Source organism: Phascolarctos cinereus, unplaced genomic scaffold (assembly GCF_003287225.1).
Source record: "Phascolarctos cinereus isolate Bilbo 61053 unplaced genomic scaffold, phaCin_HiC Scaffold_2;HRSCAF=192, whole genome shotgun sequence".
Classification (NCBI taxonomy): domain Eukaryota; kingdom Metazoa; phylum Chordata; class Mammalia; order Diprotodontia; family Phascolarctidae; genus Phascolarctos; species Phascolarctos cinereus.
In genome coordinates, this window is record NW_027555625.1 from 358726233 (window position 1) to 358751020 (window position 24788).

Genomic DNA, 24788 nt, shown 5'->3' on the forward strand with positions numbered 1-24788 from the left:
CAGACCTTCCAAATCATTACAGAGGCTTGTTTGCCTATTTGAATATGGATCAAAAAGAGAAACTAATAGAAATGGAAAGTGTAATTGGGTATTCATAGATATTCATCTATTATTCCTGTAGTCTCTTTATGTTTTCTTCACCAAGGCAGGAGAGGCAGATTACCTGAGGCTCCCAGAAATCCTATCTGGAATCTGTAAAGCATTGGGCAGGCAGGAAGGAAAAGGTCTGATTTTAGACAGCATAGTCCAAAAAGGCTGCTGCCTATATATGATATGCTCCCCTTTCCCTCGACTGCTCTCTGATGGCATTCTGGTCACATATTTCATCATTTCAGAATCAAATGACATAATAAATGCAAAGAATCTTGTCAACTTTAAAGTGATATAGAAACACAACTTAATAATTAACCTTATGATAACAGCTCATGGAATTAGTGTTGGAAAGGAGTTTAGAGAGCTAGTGCTAGCCTCCTGTGAATTACATAGAAAACAGACCCAGAGAAAGCAAGAGACTTGTAAGGAATGTGCTTTTGTTTTCTTCTTAATACCTTATGAGGAAAGTCCTGTACTTATTTTTATCATCGTTTTGTAGATGAGGAAACTGAGGCTGGAGAGCTTAAGTGACTTGCTCACAGTCACACAGCCAATTGTATCAGAGCCTGGGGTGACTTGACTCCAAGACTAGCCATTAGACTAGAATGCATTTCTTATTAGACTACAATGCATTAAATTGCAAAGCTCTATTGGAACCCAAGTCTTCAGATTTTAAATCCAGTGTTCTTTCCACCATTTACTTTATTTTCCTTTCTAACTGACAAACCATAAGTACACCAATGGATCCTCCACCCTTTAGGAGTTAAATTTGCCAATCCTGGCTCACAAATTTGCATATATTGTGCAATTTCTGAAGTGACTATTCAATCCAACCGTTGGCTACAAGGAGAACCCAGGAGCGTCTTAACAGCTGTATTAAATGACAGGCAACTTTCAATGCAGGGGAAAGGGCCACCTTCCCCCGCTCATCTTGTTTGCCACATTTCTAGCTTTGAGACCTTGGTAACTGCTAATTAGAAACAAATGTCATGTCAGACCACGGGAAACAGAATGGGCAGGGCAGCTCTCTGTGTGTGTGTGTGTGTGTGTGTGTGTGTGTGTGTGTGTGTGTGTGTGTGTGTGTGTTAATGGTGATGGTGATGGTGATGCTGGCACAGGCGGGTGGTGGTAGTGGTGGTGTGTAGAGGAGAGGGAAAGTAGGAGTGGGCTGAACGTGGGTGTTTAGAGAGGCAAGGAGTGTAGGGATTGAACTGAATCTGTGGCAGGTGGAAAGAAAATTCACAGACTTCTTTGGCTGTGTGCCCAATTGGGGTTTTGCCTAAATCTAAAGGTATCAAGTTTAGAGCTTGAGAATCGTCTCATTTTACAGAATAGGAAACCAAGGCCCAGAGAGCTCAAGTGAGATTTGCCCAGTAAATAACAGTCGGAATTCGAATCCAGCTCTTCTATTTTTAAGTCAGTGGTTCTTCCCCCTCCCTCCACTTAGTGGGGTTGTGATTTAATAGCTAGGAATCCCAGTCCCTCCAACGCTTCCCTCCCAGCCTAAATCCTAAACTTTTAGAGAACGGAAAGTAACCCCCACTCTCCCCCAAAACAAAGCCCCTTTCTCAAACAAAGATAGTCCCATCCGGCCCGCAGGGGCATAGTAAGGGCAAGTGGCCCTTTCTCACCACAAGGGCTTTCTGTTGGCAGGGAATAGTCAGACCAGAGCTGACAGTAAAGCGCATCTCCGGGACAGATTAACTCCGGGCGCAGACTACCGAAAGCAAGTGTCCTGAGCTTACTTTTCCGCCTGGCTTCAATCTGACTTTTATCTTCGCCCTCCCCTTCTCCTACTGCCCCATCTTAACGAATTCCAGATTTTCTGCTCAGGAGGGGCAGGAATTCAGCCCCAGCGCTCTTTCGGCTCCCTCCAGGGACTTCGGTTAGCAGGGAAAGACTGTTCCACGCCTAGCAGGAGCTTCCAGTTAGAGCGCACCTCTTGTGAGTTTCCTGGGTGCACCTCTTGAGGATCAGTTTTTATCGTTGTTGTTGCGCTTCTCAACCCCTCCTCCCGTCCCACCCCCCCCCGCTCCTCCTTCTCACTCTCTGAGCCTTGGCTAAGAGAATAGCAACATCAAAATGTTCAGTGCCATTTTTCTCAAATTCGATTCTTTGGCGGATTAAGGGCTGTCACTCTAGCTGCTTCTCTCACCCTCCTCCCACTCCCCATATAGTCTCATTCTGAGCAGGCTACGGAATTCTCGGCCCGAGGGCAGCCAGCTCCCAGATGACAGGATTGGGAAGCAGGAATTGTTCACTCATTAGTTCATTCATTCATTCATTCTACAAACATAAGAGGGTGAGTGATGTGTAAAGAGCTCAGGGTTGGAAGGCAGGAAGGTTTCAGTTGGAATCCAGGCTCTGTTTACTACCTGTGCTATACTGGGCTCGTCACATTCTCTCTGGGCCATGTTTTCTGTAAAATGAGGGGTTTGAATTTGACTCTCAAAGGTTTTTACCTAATCTTATAAACACAGGATCGTCTTGATCTTTCTCTGGAAGTGCAACTAAAAATGCACTTTTCCAGTTTCTCCTCCAGTCACAGGGTCTGAGGCCCTGGGGGATTTATGTCACCCAAATTTTGGCCGGAGAGGAGGGGGCGTCACTGAAAAGCAGAAGCACGTTGCGAGTTGGAGAAAAAGGGTGGTACCAGTGGCGTTAGTGGTGAAGTCACTAGGCAAACTAGAGGCAACTAGGTGTCCCAGAGGATGGAGTGCCGGGACTGGACTCAGGAAGACTCATTTTCCTAAGTTCAAATCTGGTCTCAGACATTTGCTAGCTCTGTCAGTCTAGGCAAGTCACTTAAACTTGTTTGCCTCAGTTTCATCATCTGTAAAATCAGCTAGAGAAGGAAATGGCAAACCACTCCTGTATCTTTGCCAAGAAAACCCCAAACGGGGTCACGAAGAGTCGAACTGGACACAAAAAACGACTGAGCACAAAATGGACAAACTAGAGACGCATTGTAAAGAGTTCTGGACTTGCTTTAAAAAAAAAAACAACCCAACAAAACTGAGATCTAGGACTTTGTCACTGACGATCCCCTAACCTTACAGAAGTCGCTTCCTCTTTTTGCCTCAGCATCCTTTAAAATGCGAATAAAATAATACTTAATCTACCTCTCTTGGAATCAGTGTACGGCTCCACTAAGATAATATACGTAAAGAGTTTCTCAATTCGTAAGGTGGTATATAAATGTCAGTATTATTTCTGGCCGCCTTGTGACCATGGGCACATTACTACCCTTCTCCCAGTCTCAGTTCCTCCTCTGTATAAAGGAGGTGGTTGGGCTGGAAGATCTCTTAGGTCCTTTCTAGCTAACACAGTGTAGCGTTCTTCTGGGAGGTTTGGAAGTGGTGGAAAGCCGAGAGCTACGAACTAAAAGCTGAGAATGAGATTCCTAACAAGAGGGGGGGCTTTGAGGTCAGCTTTTGTAAAGACCAAGTATGCAATCGTATGCAATCAGAAATCCAAAAAGGAAAGCCCCCGCCCTCTTCCATTCTACTTCTTGCCCCTCAAAGGGTTGCTTATTCCTCCTCGGTAGGGGGGAGGTGATGGGGGTGGCAAGAACCCCTCCAAAGAGGGAGTCGCTCCTTTCAAAGAGCAGCGGACCCCCCCCCCTTTAGTTCCTCAACACCTCCCCCACCCCCACCCCCGCCTCCGCTCCTCGCCTCTCGCCTTCCAGGCCTCCCAGAGAGCTTCTCTGGGAGTTTCTCAGGCTGTCACCAACCTGAGAAGTCCTGCCTTCCTCCGCCCCCCCCACCCCCCAGCGGCCCAGGGAAGTTACAGCCCCCAAGGGAAGGAGGTGGAGACCACCCACGGCGGCCTTTTATCTGGGAAATATATTTCAGGGCAGGGGGTGGGGCCCGGCCGGGGGAATGGAGGCCCAGAGCGAGTCCTAATGATGTGTTTAACAAATGGGGAGGATGCGAGGCCTGGGCAGGAGAGAGAGCGCGGGTGGTGCGGGCCGGGCCGAGATGGGGGGCACTGGCCCCCTGGGCAAGGCAGAAACCAGAGTCTGGGGGTGACTAAAAACAAAGACACATAGAAACTGGGGGCTATTTTTTTTAATTGGGAAAAATCATAAAACAAAATAGCACACACACAACCCCAAACACCAAAATACTACCCCCACGTACATGAACTCACATGTAAACAAGGGAAGAGGAGCTGCTACAGCCGCCCTCCCCTTTTCCCTCCTCCCTTCCCCCATAGACAGCCCGGAGCCACCTAATGCCTCGGGGCTGGAGGATGGGCATAAAAAAGAAAAGAGGGAGGCGGGAGACCTGGGGAAAGGGGCTCAGGCCACTGATCTCCTTTCAAAACAAGGGAGACTGAAAAATTTACGGGTAGAAAACAACCAAGGGCGGCCGGTTCTTGGCCCGGGACAAAAGCACTACGTGTTACATAAAGCTCCCCCGGACCGCGCACCGATCTCGCCCTCCAGCCAGGGTATACTCAGTAGGAGGGGAGCGGGGCGGCCTAGCAGAAGGTGGCCATCTGGGCGGAGGGCTTCAGCAATTTATGAGTCCCAAGGGTGCAGGGTCGAGGGTTGGAGGGGCTAGGAAGAGGGAGAAGAGTGGAAACAGGATGGGAGAAGGAAGGAGAGGAAAGATCAAGATGGGTGGTAGATGAAGAGAGGAGGATGAGAGCTACTGGACAACAGGAGGAAGAAGACAGAAGGAGAAGGAATATGGGTATCTTACTCAAGAGGAAGGGTACCAGAGGCTAGGGTAGGTCATAGGCTGGAACCTATTCCCACTAGGCAAGATTCATTAAGAAACGTTTAAGCAGCCTTTAATCGTATTAACAGCCCTCGGAACATAATTTGGGTTTCAGGGAATGAGAGAGACTAGATAAGGAAAAGCATGGGGAAGAAACGTGTGGAGGAAGGAAGGTCAGGGCAGCTCAGTGAGCAGCTTCTCGAAGTTTAGAGAATAAAGGATCTGTTCATCCCTCCCTACACTCCAATTCCCTTAGCCTGCCCTTAGGCAACCGGAGGACTCCCATAGAAGTGTGGAAACCTGAGCTTTTAGTAAATGCATTACTTTGTCACTTTTCCTCAATGAGGAAAGTGGAAGTAGGAAAGGATGAGTGAGGGAGGAAGAGACTGGAGGAAGAGGAGGAGGGAGAGAGAGGAGAAAAATTCGCAAAAATCTGAGTTGGAAGGGACCTGGAAGCCATTTTATTAAAATCCAAACATGACTACAAATGCCCTCTACAACATTCCAAGAGATATAGATTATGTTTGAAAGACCTAAATAGAATGAAGTGGCCTGTTCCTGAGACACGTCAGTTCCAACGCAGCCTAATGCCTAGGATGGCATTAACTTTTTTTTTTTTTTGGCTTCCATGTAATATGGTTAGGAAGACCTGAATTAAAATACTGCTTCATAGCTGGTGACACGAGGCAAGTCCCAAATAAATCATTTAACCTATCTAAGGCTCACTGTCCTCTTCTGTTAAACCAGGATTATAATGGCACCTACCTCATTATGTTGTGAGGATCAAATAAGAGAATATTTGTAAAGTAATTATTGGCAAAGTGTCTGGCACTAGCAGACAATCAATGTTCTTTCCTCCCCTCTCCTCCTCATAGGCTTGTTAGAAGGATTAGAAGAGATAACACTGAAAGCACTTTGCAAACCTTAAAGTTTGAAAGAAAAAAAAAAGCTGTTACTACTGTTAACTGATATTGAGATTCAAACCCCTGAAAACAACTAGATTTTTTTTCCCTGAGAAAACAAAATGTTGGCTAGCTACACCTCCTTCATCTTGGACTTGTAAAATAAGGTTTTTTTGAGTCCAAAGATGTCTTGACCTTTATTCTGTATGATCTTAGCTGTGATTCAATGTTCTATATCAATTAGAAAGTAATCTAGACAGATTGCTTTTGATTCTGACTAGGCAACTCAAGTGCTATTTCTCTCTCCCAGCTTTGAATTATCTGCAAATTTGATAATCATGTGAGCTCTGCTTTTCTTCAGTCCCCAAAAGGCTAAATAGCACAGGATTAAGTACATATCTCTGGAGCATTCCACTAGAGATCTCATTTCAACTAGGCATTGAGTCATTCTGACTGCTCTTTGGGTCCAGCTATTCAGTCCATTCCCAATCCACCCAACTGTCCCATTGTCTGGTCCCTAACTCTCATCTTGTCAATGAAAATTTTATGGGGGATTTAAGACTAATAGCTATTCTCTGATAAGTGGTCAAAAGACATGAACAAACAGTTCTCAAAAGAATTGCAAAATATTCACAACCACATGAATTCACAACCAAACCCTATTAATAAGAGAAACGCAAATCAAAACAGCCTTGAGGTTTCATGTCATACCCTGCAAACCGGCAAAAATGACCCAAAATGGCAACAGTTAATGTTGGAAGGGCTGTGGAAGGATAAGCATGATAATATATTGTTGAAGCTGTGAAATGGTACAATCATTTTTGGAAAGCAATTTTGAATTATGTGAATAAGATGACTACAGTGTCCACCCTTTTGGAACCCAAAACTCCATTCCTGGGCTTTACCTTAAGGAAGCCATCTATAAGAGGAAAGTCTCTATTCAGTACTTTTTGTGATAGCCAAGAACCAGAAACAACTAGTGAATGGCTAAACAAATAGTGCTACATGAATGTAATGGTATATTCCTGTACTGTAAGAATGATGTGTGATGAATCTAAGGAAGCATGGAAAGATATATATGAACTGATGCAGAGTGAAATAAGAGCCAAGAAAACAATATACATAATAACTACAATGTAAATGGAAAGAAGCACACATACGCACACACAAAATCAAAAGTAAATATAATATAATATAATATAATATAATATAATATAATATAATATAATATAATATAATATAATATAATATAATATAATATAATATAATATAATATAATATAACATATGTATATATTAAGATCAAGCAGGATTCAAATGAGAAGATATGAGAAGACATTCCCAACCTACTCTTTTGTGTAGGTGGGAATCTATAGGTGTTACACATTGCATATGTTTTCAGACTTTTTCAATGTATCGACAAGTTGTGCTAATTTTTTTCTCTCTAAAAGATATTATTTGTTATATGGGATACCTCTCTGGGAGGAGGAGGGAAGGGGATATTTAAGATAATAATAATGATTTAAGAAAACAGAAGATAACAATAAAAACTTATTTTAAAAAATCTAGGGGTAGCTAGGTGGTAAAATGGATAGAGCATCAGTCCTGGAGTCAGGAGGACCTGAGTTCAAATTTTGCTGCAGACATTTAGTAGCTGTGTAACCTTGGTCAAGTCACTTACCCCCAAATGCTTCCCCCCCAGATGACTGATGAGATTCTCCTAAGCCCAACCTTTTCCCAGCATCTCAAAATAATAAATGCATCTAACAGTGTAAAAGATAAACAACAATAACAAAAGACAAAGAGAGAATAAGAAAGAACTTAGTCTAAGACCTACTTCACAAAAAAGCCAGCAGAGAAACTGGTAAGAAAAGAAAAATGTAGGGATCCAACCAAAGGTTCTAATGTATTGAAGCTATATCACAGAGTACAAGAAAATGACTTTAAAACTCCAATGAGAATAGAAATGCTGCAGCACAGATTAGGTCCCGCCTTTTATTGTAGACCTTTCCCAATCTCCCCAGTTATTGCTGTTCTTGCTCATGTGTTGGTTTTTACTCTGTATGTAATTTGTACATACTTTTCTGTTACATAAGTTGCTTTACTCCTGTAGAATTTAAGTTCCTTGTAGGCAGAGATTATTTTTTGTCTTTATATTTCCAGTCACAGTCACATAGTAAGCATTCAATAAATGCTAACTAAATTGAATGGAATTGAACAAATTAAGATTTCCAGATATGATTAATGCAATAACTCTTAAGAAACTCCAGAATGCAGAGCAAAATATGAATTGAAGGGAATTTGGGCAGAAATTGAAGCTCTAAAAGACAAATAAAATAACAGAACAAATAATACACAGTATCTGCAAAACAATCGATTCTTTGGAAAAGGGTATAGCAACTTTGAAATTGAAAAATGCAAAAATGGAAGAAAGATTTTCAAAGCAAGATCAAGAGAACATAAGGTCATACCATTTGTTATAAGGGATGACTCTCTTGGAGCAAGGAATGAGACAGATACAGGGGAAATCTAGGAAATATAAAAACAAGGGACAACAGTAACTATATATATGTATATATATATACATACTAAATATATATACTAAATACACACACACACACCCCAAAAGGCTGGAAGAACACCTTAGACCTTTACAAGCTAAGGCACTTAACCTTGAGCACAGAATGGATTAAGATACTTTGAGAGTAACAAATCTTTAACAAAAAAAATTTATGGAATTAAACACCTAAATATTACTCATCAGGGCACCATACAAGAAAAATTTTCAGAAGTACTGGAAATGGTGAACAAAGTACAGATAGATGTAGTCCATAGAAATTTGGCAAAGAGAAACCCACAATATGACTTGCCTATGAAAGTTAGTCAAACTTTAGAACTTTTGTTGAAAGACAAATCTTGTAAGCATCTAGTCCAAAGAGATTTGACAAAGAGAAATCCTAAATTTGAATTATCTATAAAAGTTATCAAGCTTCAGAACCTCAGTGTTGAACATTAAATCTTGCAAGCATCTGAGAGGATGAAATGCACAAGACTGTTTTCATTTACAAGAAAACTGGAATGTGCTATTTTGAAAAGCAAAAGAAATTTGTTTGCATCCTCAAAATAATGTATCCTGAAAAGTTGAACTTAAATTTCCTGGCAAAAAGGAAGCTCTGAAGAAGCCAGAAGTGACCAGGGCATTTAACAGGCAAATTCATCTAACAAAAAAACCTTAAGAAAGGTAAAGCAGGAGATATAACAAAAAAATAAGTATTTAATTAATGAAAGTGTTTACATGCATCTGGGGCTAGCCAAATCTATTTTATAAAATTCTCTCCTTGTTTCAGGGTCTCTGAAAGAATACCTCTGAACAATTTTCAAAAAGAATGAAGAATTAGTTCTAGTCTTTTATTAGAATCCACATCCCTGATTAGGCAGTTAACACTTCTGAGAATGGAATGTAAGTAAATTTAATTCCACAAATGAAGATCTTTCAAACAGGAATATGGCAGTAGAGGGACTAGGAGGATCCAGAGATTCTCACTGCCTGACCTGGGCCACAGAAGAATGGCGGCTGTTTCCTTTGTGATAGCTCATCCTTCCCCGAAACTTAACTGAGAAAATTAGGAAAATAAAACTTGGAGTTAGGATCCTTGTGTCAGGGAACACAAATCAAGTTCCACCAACAGAAATGTTGCCAGTCTAGGACTTTCCCAACACATTCTTGTGGAGGTGTGGAGATGCTTCTGAGCCTTACAGAAGATTCCATCCAAGAAAAATGACTATTTCAGTTGACTCTTTCCTCTAGGTGCATTTCCAGTCTATGTCCCACACCAGCAAAGGACAGCTGGAGGTTCCCGAAGTTTTTGGCAGAAAGGGCAGGCAGATGGGAAAAAAGAGGACCAGAGAGATGATATGACTGACAGAAGGATGTATAGGTGGTGACTTTAAGGGTCTGGTTTTAGCTTGGATCCTCAGGCTCTGGATATAAAGTTCCTTCCACTGTTCCACACTTCATGAATTACTATTTCTGGAAATGAGTCTACATAGAAAAAAAATGCTCTTTGTACAAAGACATGGGCAAGGAAGTAATAAGGGAATTGGAGGTGGGCAGTTTTGTCTTCCAGAAGTATCAAATAGTATTAAGATCATAGAGAGATTAAATAAAGCATTTCTGTACAAAACCTCTTAAGTGGGATTTGAGAATATACTAGGAGGTACAAGGAATAAGAAAGGGGGTGAATTAAAATAATATTTCTTGGAAAGAGGTAATATAGATAAATTCAATTCAGATGAAGCAGAGAGCAAGAAAGACAGAATGGGAAGGAGGAAGGAAGGGGGAGAGTACAATAAAATTAAATTCAAGGAATTTGGATTTGGTATATATAAAAGGAGAGCTGAGTGAGGGTCTGTGGAAAGAGTCTGAGATCAGACTAGTATAAAGTAAAACAAACAAACAAGCAAAACCCCCCAATAGGTACATCATGTTGGTTTTATACACACATATTTAAAATATATTATGTTACATATACATATATACACATATTCTGTATTAAGCCATATGATTTTATTTACACATACACACACACACATATATATATGTATATATATATATATATATATATATATATATATATATATATACATACATACACATATATAACAGATTGTAATGGAGAAAATCATGAAATTAATAATTACAACTTTGGTTATGTGAAATTAACTAAATTTGTCAATAAAATGGAAGAGAATGTCAGAATGGGTAAGAATCTCCAGCAATTTGCTACATAAAAGAAATACATGTAAGACATAAAGACATAGGGCTAAAATGAAAGATTGTAACAAAATTTATTATGCTTCAAGCAATTAAAAAAGAAACCATGATTTACAATCAGGATTTTATATATGGCAACACTAAAGATTGGTTCTGTCAAGAGAAACAAACAGCAAAATTACATTGTACTTAATGACACCGCAGACAATGAAGCAATATAATTTTAAAATACATTTGTACCAAACTGCATGATGTGTAAGGATTTAAAGAAAAAGATAATTGAAATACAAAAAGGCAGAAAGACAATAAGCATAAGTGACTTTGGCAGCATTCATTTTTTGAGATATGGATAAATGTAGCAGAAAGATCAAGAAGGAAATTACAAATTCAAGTATATTCTTGAGGAAATGAGATATGAAAGACCTATGATAATTTTTAAAGGGAATATTAATATAACAATTATAGAAATAATATTAAAGAATGTGTATTTTTCAGCATTACATAGTACCTTTACAAAAACGGATCAGATGTTAATGGATAAAGACATCATAAATGAATATAGAAAATCAAAAATATTTTTATGCAATAAAAGTAGTAATCAATAAAAAAAAATGCATCAAAAGATATAGACAAAATGAAGACTGAATGACATCCTAAATAATAAGAACAGGTCCTAGAAACAATTATTCTAAAGAGAATGATAGCTATGTGACAACATACCAAAATATATTGGATGCAATTATAGCAATCCTTAAAGCAAATTCATGTTTCTGAAGATGATTTTTTTAAATAGCAAAAGAGAAGATTAATAAATTGAGCTCACAATAAAAAACCTAGAAAATAAACAAATTAACCCCCCCCGAAAAAAGCACAAAATAAGATATTTTGAAAATCAGAGAATAATTACTGAAAATAAAGATTATTTAACTGATGAGTAAAAAAGCTGCCTTTAAAAAGACTAATAAAATCAATAAACAATACAACTAACATAATCAAAGAGAAGAAAATCAAATCACCAAACTAAAAAATGAACAAGGTGAGGGCATGGTAAATAGAAAGAAAATAAAGGGAAATATCAGAAATGATGCCCAATTATAAACTAACAAGCCTGAGAATAGAAAGGAAATGGAAAAACATTCACAAAATGTTAAATAGCTGAATTACAAAATAGGAAGTAGAAATCTGAACAAAATCTTAGAAAGACAACTCTAGAAAGTCATGAATAATAGCAAAACTCTGGTCTACATATATTTACAAGTGAATTCTATCAAACATTTAAAGAGCAATTGAACTCTGTTACATAAATTGTTCTCAATAAAGGTACCCTGCAAACTTCTTTTATGAGACAAATATGACCTTCATATCCCAATCAGGGAAAGGTAGAGAATGAGAACTCTAGATCAATATTACTGAGTACTGATGCAAAAACTCTGACCAAAATTTAGCAGTAAATTAATGACCATATAATGTTACCTTTACATAATATATATATATATGTATATATATATATGTATTTACATATATAAAATATGTTAAGATATGTCTTTTGATTGAGTTGGATTTATACAAGGGAATGAAGGGAATGAATCCACACTAGGAAAATATTTAGCATAATTAGTCATATAAATAACAAAAACAAAAAAAACAAGATCATACCAATAGATGCAAACAATAACAACAACAAACCCAACACCTTTCCCTTTGACCAACTATAGTACTTATTTATGTTTAAAACTCAGCAAAGCAGACTTGGAAGGTCCCTTAAAATCAGCATGGTGAGACAGAAATTATAATAGATTTGGAGTAGAAGGATCTGATTTCAAATCCCTGCTTTGTCACTTGCTACCTGTATGACCTTGCACGAGATACTTCATCTCTCTGGTTCTCAAGTTTTCTCCTCTGTAAAATGAAGGTATTGGAATAGATGATTTCCAGTGCTTCTTCCAGATCTAACCCTACAATGCTTTGATCCAAGGGCTAGCATTATTTGTAATGAAGAAAAATTGGAAATTGTTTTTTTCAAATAAGTTCAATTGTAAAGCAAGGACACTTCCTTTCTCCTTTATAATTTGACACAGTATTAGAAATGTTGGTTATAGCAATAAGACAAGAAAAACTAAAAAGGAGGCAAAATTATCCATATTTTTGGAAAATCAGTACTTAGAAAATCTAGAGAATTAGTAAAGAAAATAATTGAGATGAGTAATAGAGACAGCAAAATAGCAGGATAGAAAATAAACAAACATAACCAACATTTATATATATATATATATTATTTGAATCAAGAAGGAGAAATTCCACTTAAAATAGCTGAAATTCATAAATATATGGGAATTCACTTACCAAGATATACAGAGAGCTTCTATAAGTAACACTTTCTACAGAAATAAAGGAAGACCCAAATCAGTGTAGAGATAATTGTAGCTCATGGCTTGACATTGCCAATATAATAAAAATGATAATACTATCTAAATTAATCTACAGACTAAATCCTATGTTAATGAAACTAAAGTTTATTTGGAGGAACAAAAGTAAAAATTTCAAGGGAATTATTAAAAAATAAAAAGAAATGGAGGCTTAATATGATCAGACCTTAAATTATTTTGTAGATCAGTAATTATAACAACTATGCGGTATTGATTAAAAAAAAACTATGAAAAAGTAGATAAGTAGAATAGACATGAAAATCAAGATGTAGAAATAACTACATACAGCAGTCTCATCTTTGCCATTTCTGAGCCATTCTATAAGCATATTTTTATAATATATTCATTCTAGAATTTTGGTAGGAGTTAGTTAATATTATTGGCTTACAGTTTGTAGATTTCCCTCTCTGTGTGTCTGTCTCTTTAATTCAGACAATTTTTTTCTTCTATCCTATGACACTTTTTTCATTTTCTACAATCTCAAAGATCACTGATGTTGGCTCAATAATCCATCCTCTCTCCTTACTCCCCCTTAACTCCTACCAGTACTTGGGATGTAATTTTGCTAGACCAAGAGACTTTAAATCATTATGGGTAGCTTGGTGTTCTTTTACTATCTTTTTACATTATATTGGGTATTAATTACTTACTTACTGGCCTTTTTTTTTTTTGCTCTGTCCTTTCCAACATGAAAATAATTTTCCTTGGCAGACATAATACAAGTATAACAAGAATTGAATCTCTCTTTCATTCTATATTGTCATCATCCCAATATAGTCCAATCAATGGTGCATTCTCTTCTTTAATCTTTTCCCCTCCAATATGCCTAAAATACTCATTCATTTATTTTTGTTGTTAGCCTTCCTCACCAGCCTTAGCTAATTCTGAACTTTAACATTCTTGATAATGTTACAGGACTGTGGTATATTATTTTATTTTGATTATCCATTATCTGCCCTTATTTCTATTTTTTAAAAAAAATCTGTGTTTGTAGGTGAGTATTCTGTTCATGTTCATAGGTCTCTTTAGGGAACTTCTTTCTTTTTGGATTTCTTCCTCTTTGTACCTGCATTTTTGAGAGCTTCCTACCTCTCCTGTGATGACTCCCCTTTACAATTTTAGTCCTTGGAACCCTACCTATGTTTTCTCTAAAACCTCTGAAATCTGCTCTTCAAAAATCAAGGGTGTATGCTGGCTTTGTTCTTCTATCACAAATTTTAAGGTAGAATAATCAATTTTCCCAATGTTTCCCATCATTTCTACTTTAGCAACAAGTTTCTCTTTGTCGGTCAGAATCAGGTACAGAATTGCAGTCCTCCTTGTTGATTTCTCTACCTTATAAATAATAAAAAATATGATTAAGGCAAGCCAAGAGTTTACTAACTGCACTGGTTTTGGCAAAGAATGCCAACAGATGTCCAGATAATTGAAGTCCCCCATTAATTATATTGAATGTGTCTGAGCCAAGCTTGGGTTCGGGTTCTTAAATTCTTAATTCCCTTCTTTTAGTTTTAAAATATGATGCTACCTTTTATAGTATTTTTATTTTGTTAAATATTTCCCAATTATATTTTAATCTACTTCAGAGGCACTCCAGAGTGTTGCCACTATATTTGGCCCCTGTTTGATGACTCTGGTCTGTGACATTCCCTCATGACATCACATGTTTCTACCTCCATTGAACTACATTCATACATTCTTCACAACACTTCTTGCCTTTGGTCCCCAGATTTCCTTATGTCCCTTTAACATACAATTCTATTCCCTCCATCACACTTTTTCTCATTCTGCTGTTTTAATTAATGTATAGCCTTTCAGGGCCATACTCAAGTGATGGATCCTATCCTACATTTCAATATCTACATGTCAAATCTGCCTTATTGCCTTAGTATCTCTAGTTTACATTGTTTATTACATAGGTTTTGTATTTGGGCATAGCCATCTGAAATCCTGCATTTTATTCCACCTCTTTTCATAGATTCTATCTTTAGTGAATTTCTACACCCATCTACAGCTAATCATCCCCCACTGTAGTTTCTCTCATGGTATCCAGTTGAGTGCATACATACACAGGCAGTTTTTTCTCCCCCCCCCCTTTTAAAGGCCCTTTGATTGGATTTGCAAGAATTCAAGTAAATACACTTTTTACCAGTCCTTGTTAGGTTTATTTCATTGCTATCCATGAGCCTAATTATCATCCTGATATTTTAAGCCATCATCCAGAATTCAAATTCCATTCTTATATATCATTGTCCTAACCAGCTGCTCCCTTCAAAAATCTATCTTTCTCTTCTGATGTTTTTGTGTTTCATAAATGTAAGGGATGAAAACATCACATGTAATACTTAGGTCTTCAATTTCTTCACAAGAATTAAAATCCCTAGCAATGCTTTCAGTGCTCTTCCTAGCAGTATCATCTGTACTCACATGCATTACCAGATATGGCGAGACTAGCTGTCCTCAATTTTGCTAAATCTTGGAAAACACTTCATGTCTTACATACACAAAAGACAGCACATCTCTTTGTTGTTATTATAATGTTGACAAATAGCTGCCTCAGTAACCCCCCTCAGCAGGGAATCACCAACCACCATTAGTGTCTGTTCTTCTCTAACCCTTAGTGTATGTAAAATCTCTCAACCTGTGGATCCACATCATCATTCCTTAGAAGACAAACAGCTATTTTTTCCCTCACAGGGTCCAGCCCTATTTTCTTCAGGAAGAGAATCATATACTTAGCTACAAGTGTTCAATGGTCCTTATTCTTCCCTTTTTTCTAAAAGAGCCAGAGAAAGAATAGAGGAGTAAAGAAAGAAGAAAAAAGAACACAGTGCTGAGCAAGAAGAGTCATGAGGAATACAGAAAGAGGAGGAAAAGAAGGACTAGAGGAGGAGGAAGAAAGGGGAATAAAGGAAGAGTAAGAAAGGCATAACAAATAAAGAGAAATTAGAAGAAAAGAAGATGATAAGACAAAAAAGGAGAAAAGGAAAGATTGGAGCCAGTCTGATATAAAAGAAGAGAAATTGGAGGGAGAAAAGAGTAAAAGCAAGAAACTCAGAATCACAATATCTCAGCGTTAGAAGGGACCTCGAAGACCACCTAGTCTAATCTATACCAGAACAAGAGTCTTCTCTATAATATCAATTAATCAACAAGCATTTACTAAGCACTTACTACACCCCAGACACCGTGCTAAGGGCACAGGACATAAATATACCTAACAATTGGTCATTCAGCCATTGCTGAAAGAATGCTAGTCAGAGGGAATACACTCATCGTGCATTTGGATAGCCAGAATTGTTAGGAAGCTTTTCCTTTCATCAAGCTTCTATCTTGCTCTTCAACTTTTATCCACTTTTCCTAATTCTGCTTCTAATGCCTTTTGTGATGCTTTTTCAAATACTTGAAGAGAGCCATCACACCCCTTCTTATAGTCTTCAAAGGTTAAGCATCTCAGTTTCTTTCAACCAGTTTTTACTTGGTATGAACTTAAGTACCTTTCTTTACCATCCTAATTGTCCTCAAGAGAGAAGATAGAGGAAGAAGAGAAATAAAAGAGGAAGAAAAAGAAGAGTTGAGTAGAAGTAAGAGAGAGGGGGTGAAGAGGAGATATGTTGGTATAAAGGAAGGTAGGAGGAAGAGGAAGAAGAGGAATGAGTTATCTGTTGAAGGATATGAGGATGCTTAGCCTGCAGAAGACATAACTTGTATCAGAGGTAGGTAGCTATGTTAGTAGGGCTAAGAGTCCTAAATTCTACCCAGTTCTGGCAGATTTTGCATCCCTTTTTGCACTACTAGGGCTCATGATTAAACATTTTGACTGTGCTTAACGATTTTAAAAGTTTCCCCTTCCCATGCCGATGTAATACAATGATTATCTCCATTTTTTCAGATAGAGAAGCTGAAGCTGTAGAGGAATGAAGTGACTTGCCTAGGGTCATCCAGCAAGTAGTAGGGTAGAAGAGAGAAGTGGCTCACAACACTGTATTGCTTTACAGTCAACATTCCTGATGATAATAGCTCCCTGAGGTAGGTAGGTAGTGCAAGATTATTATCCCCTTTTCACAAATGTAATTTTTTTGTGGACCCTATCTGTGATTTTATAGGGCTTCCACCAACCAAATCAGATCATCACTTTCCTTACAATTTCCAGTCTTAGAGAGTAGAGCTGAAAGATTAATTCACCAGCCCGAAGTCAGATAGCTTACATGCATTAGAGGTGTATGAACGACAGTCTTCCTAACTCTGAGGCCAGCTCTCTATTCAGTACACCAAGCTGCCTCTCCAAAAAGGAATCACAATGGAACATCTAAAGGAAGGCCTCCATCCCAGCTAGTCGAGTCAATGGAGGATTTATGGATGGACAGTATCAACAGCTGCCCGGGAAGAGTTGATGTAGACGCCTGAGAGCTGAGATCTTTGTCAAATCAAGGATCACAGATCCATAGATGGCATGACAGTGGAAGAATACAGTTTGGAGGTGTTAAGTGATTTGTCCATAGATGTACAAGTAGTAGTTATGGGAAGCGGAATTCGAACCCCAGTCCAGACTCTAACAAGTCTCCCTTCATTCACTCCATTAAGAGCTTCTGGGTGAGGAGCCCAGCGAGGTGCAGGAATCCAGCGCCTGCCTTCAGGGAGTTTAAAACTGAGAGCCCAGTGGAACAAGAACCCGGTACCCCACTTCTCCCCGCCCCCTCCCACCCCCGCAGGTCATAGGTCTAGACACAGGCCTCAAGGGTCCGCTAGCTTCGAGACTAGCAGCGGCACAGACTTCCCAGGGTTGAGTGATTCCCACAGCTCTAGTCCCTGATCAGCTTGGCTCGCTCTCGGGAAGGATCTGGTTCTGGAGAGGAGTGCTGAGGGGCCAGTGAGGTGAGGAGTGAGTGCCTAACTAAGGTATTGGGTACAGTGAGGGGTGGGGAGGGAAGGGACTTGGCTTCTCGCAAATTCTGGTTCGGTTACTCATATCATTCTTCCCTTATTTCCCCCAAGCAGCTTTGGCTACACGTAGTAAACCGGAGGAACGATTGCAAAGTCATTAGGCAACAGTTCCAAAAGTAGAAAGCAGATGGGAGGCGCGGGAATGGCTCGAGCGGAGCATGCGACCACTTTCTTCCCCTCCTTTGCCCGTCCTCACCTGGAGAGCTGAGCAGAGGAGGGGGGAGCAAGGCAGGCTCCCGGGCGAGGGAGGGAGGGAGTGGAGAGAGAGGAGAGCAGAATGGGAGGGGGGGAGGGAGAGAGTGGAGAGCTGCCGCTCTGCTCCCACCCCCACAGCAGGCTCGAAGCCTTCCCACGCTCTGCGCCCACACCCCGCGGCCTCCCTCCTCCCTCCCCCTCCTCCTCTCCTCCCCAACCGCAGACCCAGGCCTGCCTCCTCCCATTTTGCCCCCCGCCGGGTTGGACCATCTCTCTTACCTTTGCCTCTGCGGCGCGATTTTTGTGCCGCCCTTTGCCTGCAGTCCCCTAAACTATTGGGGCCAAGCGCTGTCTACATTGCCTAGGGGAAGGTGTGGAACGTGGGAGGGAGTCGTGGAGGAGACGTCCCCCCGGAGGGGAGGAAGGCACAGGGAAGCCCGGGTTTGCTATTTCACTCCCTCGCAGTCGCCCTAGGCAGTGTGAGCGCTCTCGACCTGAAAGGGCAGCCAGGGCCCTGGGGTCACTTGAGGACAGCGGCCTTGAAGAGCCCGCGCCAGACTGGCTGCTAGCGCCTCCCGAATACTGATGCTGCCGAGTCGGGTCGCTGCCGGTGACTGACTCACAATGGGCCGCCTGAGTAGCCGAGGCAGAAGCTGCGGCGCGGGGAGCTCGCTTCAGGCTTCGGGGAGCCTGCCCCGTTCGCTTCGGGCTGATCTTGGGGGCCCTAGCAGCACTCCAGCTGCCTGTGACTCTTGCTAGGACCCTCTCTCCTTGTGCGCCTATTCTTCTCCTCCCAAAGGGAACACTCATGCTTTTCTTTGTCCAATATAAACTGAAGATCTTCCCTCCCCCAGTTTTACCCCCTATACACACTTTGCTGAGAACACAACCTTTCCCCTTGGAATCATTTTTTTTTTCTGCCAAGGTTCTTGTAAGGAAAGCATTTTAGAAAACTTTGTAAGTGCTAAAGAAATGAGTTATTATTATTATTGTTAGCAGCTTCCCCTTTTACGAGTAATTTCTCTCTGAAAGATCTCATGTGAGGAAAATGTTTTGCAAACTCTAAAGTAATACGGAAATATGAAGGCTTTTAAAAAATACATTTTTTTGGGTTATCTTTTTCTTTTCAAGCCTATGGGTGCCAGAGAGTAATTTCTCTTCCTAAAGTTATAGAAATTTGTTTTGAAAGCTGAAAAAACTACAGAAATGTAAATTTTATTCTGAAGTACTTAATTTTGTAATTACTATTACTCTGCAGTATTTAATTATTACATTGCAGCATTTAATTTTGCAGTTGTTTTCGAGGATGTCCATATAACTCAGAAAAGTTTCATAGAAAGTCAGCAATTAGATTCTTTTTTTTTTTTGATGTCTTTCTGGTGCCACGGAGTCTTTTAAAGGACAAAGTCTGAAGGGCCTAATCACAATCCTATTAAGCAGCCAAAACTCCCACAGTCTTCAATAGGAGGGACTCAATACTTTCACAGACTAGCTAGTTCATTGGGAGCCATGGCGTTTTAATTCCTCCTTCAGCTGACTCACAACAGCCTGGCCTCGAAATGTTCATTCCTTCCTTTCCCAGCTAAATTCCCATTGGTAAAAGGACATATATAGCTGGAGTAAAAATTAATGTCTACAAAACATGGTGGGATTTGGGTTGACAAATATTTAAACTTTAAACAGTTTAATTCAGTAACACCATATTACAACTGTTTAATTAAACAAATAAATCAACCTAATCCCTGTACCTTTTTGAGGTGGAAATAAATTTTCACCCCCTTCTGGTTGAAAATTGATTAGCTAAGATTTGGAAAGTGGGTCAAAAAAATTTTGCTATGCTCAGAAAAGAACATGGAGGACCAAGTTTCAACTTAACTCAATTTAGTGCCAAATTATAACTGACAAAGTAGACTATTGAGGAGAGGGGGAGAGGAAACAACAGTTTTAATAGAAATAATAAGGTCTATAGACTCAACTAGCCACTTGATTCCAAAAGGATGAGGTTATCCAGCAAGTTAGCAATACTGTTATCAAGTTGCCAGTTTTAATGGGGGAAAGCTGAGAAATAAACTTTTGAACTGGCTGTTTGGGGGTTTCTCTCCTCTCTCTCTCTCTCTCTCTCTCTCTCTCTGTCTCTCTCTCTCTCTCTCTCTCTCCCTCTCCTCTTTCTCTCTCATCTATTTATATATTTTAACTTCACTCCTCCCTAGCTACCTCCCCAGCTGTCATTCTATCCAGTCTAGAAATATAGCCCTGGAGGGAAATCTCTTCCATCTCTGGCCCCCATGATTGCTGATTGGTGGTTCCTATCATATCACCATCCACCAGGTTTATACTCTCCTCACTTGCCATCCTCCCTTCCAGTTCTGGAAACATAAATCAACTCTGTCTTTTTTCCTGGAAAATATGTCAATCTGTTCTCCAATGGCTCCTCTCACCATTCCTGTAACTTTCTAAAACCAAAATATCCCCTCCCTCGATATTTGTTGCTTCCCTCCCATCATAGAATGTGTTTTTCTAGGTCAGGAATTGTCTTTGCTTTTGTATTTGTATCCCCCCAGTTTAGGACTCCTCTTGGCACTTAAATAGTGCTTAACAAATTCTTTTTTCATTCATTCATTCATCTAGATTTTTATCTAACTAGAGCACAAGTTCATGCTATAGAACTCATAGTGTGCCCTTTGCTTTTTTTTTTTACCATATCCTTTGTTCTCACAGATTTTGAAAACTTCATTCAGAAATTAGTATTTAAAAGAGACACAGCTGGTGTTTTCAAGAGCTAATATTTCAATACATCAAAGGGATCCGTAATGTCATTGAAAAGGCTATGTTTTCTATCAGTGCAGATTTTCATTCCATCCATGCCTTTTTATCTTGTGAAATTCTTGTCCATGTTCTTTCATAGATGCACTACAGAGGAACTCCCCAACAGGCTGTAATCCTCTTGTGATTTTCAGTATTTTGGGGGTACAAGTGAATTGCTTGGACTGTCCAGGTGTTATCTCTTGCCTTCAAAGTGACTGGCCCATCTCCTTTTCCAGCCATACATTTCTTCCATAACATCCTTAACTCCATTTCTTGCTTGTAGATCACCTTTGGAAATAGGTTTCAGACCACTTATACTCATTGTGTGCATCTTTACTGCTCTTTGGGTAACTTGAACCTTTGTGAAATTAATCAAAAGTAAAGAACTGAAGTATAAATAGGTACCTCATTGGAAAAGCCAAGTGCTAAGTTTAAAAAAAAATTGGATTTTGTTTGTGGTTTTCAATTACAGATGTTAATTTTAAAAAATAGTACTTTGTACTTGGCACTTTCTGATTTTACTTCAATGTTCTTGTACCCAGACTATGAAAGGCCTCTAAATAGGACATTATGGTCACTCAATTAAATTCACTTTTGACAATATTTATTAAGCACCTATCAGTCAATCCATAAGCATTTATTAAGCACTTACTATGTGCCTGCCACTGTGCTAAGCACTGGGGATACAAGGAAGGCAAAAGATGATCCCTGCCCTCAGAGAGCTTATAATCTATGGGAGAGAAAACATGCAAACAAAACTATGCAAAGCAATCTATATGCAGAATAAATGGGAAATAATTAAAAGAGAGAAAGTACTGGAATTAAGAAGGGTTAGGGAAGGCTTCCTGTAGAAGGTGAGATTTTAGTTGGGACTTAAAGGAAGCGAGGGAGGTCAGTAGTTGGGAGTGGAGAAGAGAGAGCATTCCAGGCATAGGGGATAACCAGAGAATGCTGGAAGCCAAGAGATGGAGTGTTTTCTTTGTGGAACAGCTAGGAGGCCAGTGTCACTAGATCAAAGAGTTATATGGTAGGGAGTGAGGTGTAAAAAGACTGGTAAAATAGGAGGGGGCCAGATTATGAAGGGCTTTGAATGCCAAACAAAGTATTTTGTATTTGCTCCTGGAGGCAACAGGAAGCCCCTGGAGTTTATTAAGTGGGGGAGAAGGAGACCGGATCAGACCTGTGTTTTTAGGAAAATCACTTTGGTGGCTGAACGGATAATGGATTGGAGTGGGGAAAGCCTTAAGGCAGGCAAACCCACCCATTAGTTATTGCAGTAACCAAGGCATGAGGTGATAAGGGCTACTACTACTAAAGTGATGGCAGCATTGGAGGAGAAAGGAAGGCATATTTGAGAGATGTTGCAGAGGTGAAATTGGCAGGCCGAGGCAACAGCTTGGATATAGGAGTGAGAAATGGTGAGGAGTCCAGAATATTACAAGCCTGAGGGATTGGGAGAATGGTGTTCCCCTCAATAGTAATAAAGAAGGTAAAGGGGAGAGGGAAAGAGGAGTTAGGGTGAAAGATAAGTTCTGTTTTGGACATATTGAATTTAATATGTCTACTGTATATCCAGTTTGAGATGTCTGAAAAACAGCTGGAGGTCAGTAGAGAGACTGGGGCAGGAAAGGTAGATTTGAGAATCATCAGCATGGAGATGGTAATTAAATTCATGGAAGCTGATGAGATCACCAAAAGGAAAAAAGGACCTAGGGCCAAAACCCTGAGGAATGCCTACTGTTAGAGGGTTCGAACAGGAGGAGGACCCAGCAAAAGGACAGAGAAGAAGCTGTCAGAGAGGAAGAAAACCAGGAGAGAGTGGTACCCTGAAAACCTAGAGAGAAGACAGTATCAAGGAGAGAGTGTCTGTCAAAGGCTACAGAGAGCTCAAAGAGAAAGAGGGTTGAGAAAAGGTCATTGGATTTGATAACTAAGAGATCATTAGTAACTTTGGAGAAAGCAATTTGAGTGGAATGATAAAGTTGAAAATAAGATTCTAAGGGGTTAAGAAGAGAGACAGAGAGAAAAGAGAGAAAGTGGAAGCATCTATTATAGCTATTATAGATGGTCTTTTTGAGGAGTTTAGCCACAAAGGGCAAAAGAAATGCAGAATGATAGCAGGAATGTAAGGATAAGTTTTTTTTTTATGATAGGGGAGACATTGGCATGTTTGTAGGTAGTAGGAAATGAGACATTAGAGCAGGAGAGGTTGAAAATAAGTGAAAGAGTGGGGATGACAGAGGGAACAATGTGTTGGAGGAGACAGGATGGCATGGGATTACTTGAATAATTAGAGGGGTTACATAAGACTGTGTGATAGAGATAGAAAGATGAAAAACTACAGAGGCTTTGCCTTTAAGAGGCTTAAATCTCCGTGGAGCTAGGGATGGTGGTGGTAGGGATACAACAGAAGCATAGATAAAAATAATACAAGATAGAGTGTGATAGGAACCAAAGAATATGGGGATAAAGAGAGCTATAGGAAAATTTGAGGAGGAAGAGAATAGTTTCAATAGGAGGGATCACTGAATGCTTCTAGAAGGCAGTGAAACTTGAGCTGATACAGATTTTAAAAAGTGGAGATGAGGAAGTGCATTCCAGGTAATGCAACCAGGGCTTCAATAAGCTGTGGGCCCCTAGAAAGATACCACAATTTCTAAGTTCTTTGTGGGTCAGAAGTATCTTTAAACCATAACTCATGAGCTCTCATTGGTGATTTGTTTACTTTTACTAGTCAGCTAGAGAGTACACTTAGTTCAAAGCAAAGACATTTAACAAAATAACAGCAATAAAAGCAACAGAATGTTCTTTATAACCCTTGAGTTCACTCTCCTACAAATACATACACCCTCAGAAGGAAAAGTGCACATGAATAGAGATCAGTTATGAAGCATCCATATGGTGAGGCACCTGTGCAGAAGAGCATAAATTTAGTGAACATGTGGAGCCAAGGTGTAATGGAGGGGCTTAATGCCTCAGCCTGATGCTCTTCATTCATTCATTCTATCTGCTGGGCCAACTCACCAATGAATATCGGATATCTGGTATTCCTCGGTGGGTACCCCATCTTTGCTGCTCCCCACTGAGCATAATCCTTTCTTTAAAGTGTATTTTTATTTTTTAAGAAGTAGGTTTTTTTTTGGGGGAGCCAAAATGGCAGAGTAAAAGCAGTGACTTGCTTGAGCTCTCCCCCAAACCCCTCCAAATACCTGTAAAAAATGGCTCTAAAAAATTCTAAAGCAGCAGAACCCACAAAAAGGCAGAGTGAAACAAATTTCCAGCCCAAGACAACGTGGATGGTTGATCAGAAAGGTATATTGTGCAGGGCTGGGAGAGGAACGCAGTTCGGCATGGGTGGGCAGGCCACAAACAACCTCGAGCAGGCTTCAGAGAATTGAATCTTGGGCAGCTGTGGCAGTTTCCAGACTTCTCAACCCATGAACGCCAAAGACAACTTAGAAGGTCAGTAGGAAAAGTCTGTGTCCGTGGTGAGAGAGAAGCTCAGGGTCCCAGCCTCATTCCTTGAGCATAGCCCTGGGGTGGCAGCTGCCTCCTGAGCTTCTGGTCCACAGATTGACAGGGAATTGAGTGGCTGATCAGAGAGAGATTGTAGGGATCTCTCTGCTGGTGCAGGATTCTCTTGCTTTGCCTGTGATTGGATCCGGGTCACATTCTGGGTGGTGGTCCTGGGGTGAAAAGGAGCGCTGGCATGGTGGAGCTTGTAGTGGCTGTGAAGAAGAAATCCTCTTCACAGAAAAGAGTACTTGTGCTCACTCATAGACCAGAGCACAGGCCAGGAAAGGAGTAAACACCTTGCCCTTGATCATAGCACCCTGGAAGAACTGAAAATTTTCAGGTCTCTAGAAGTATCTCTGAAAACAGCTGCACAAACCCCCCGAAGCTTAGGACAGTACGTTCTCCAC

General features: G+C 40.0%; 2 long non-coding RNA genes across 2 annotated transcripts in view; one reads left to right on the forward strand and one right to left on the reverse strand.

Annotated features, from left to right (window-relative positions):
• LOC110222384 (uncharacterized) overlaps positions 1-18842 on the reverse strand; it is a 226037-nt gene extending 207195 nt beyond the window's left edge. The window contains exon 1 of the long non-coding RNA XR_013484374.1: positions 18340-18842. This is a non-coding gene — a long non-coding RNA (uncharacterized LOC110222384). The remainder of the gene's footprint in view (positions 1-18339) is intronic.
• LOC110222385 (uncharacterized) overlaps positions 17697-24788 on the forward strand; it is a 129751-nt gene continuing 122659 nt past the window's right edge. Inside the window, exon 1 of the long non-coding RNA XR_013484373.1 lies at positions 17697-17796. This is a non-coding gene — a long non-coding RNA (uncharacterized LOC110222385). The remainder of the gene's footprint in view (positions 17797-24788) is intronic.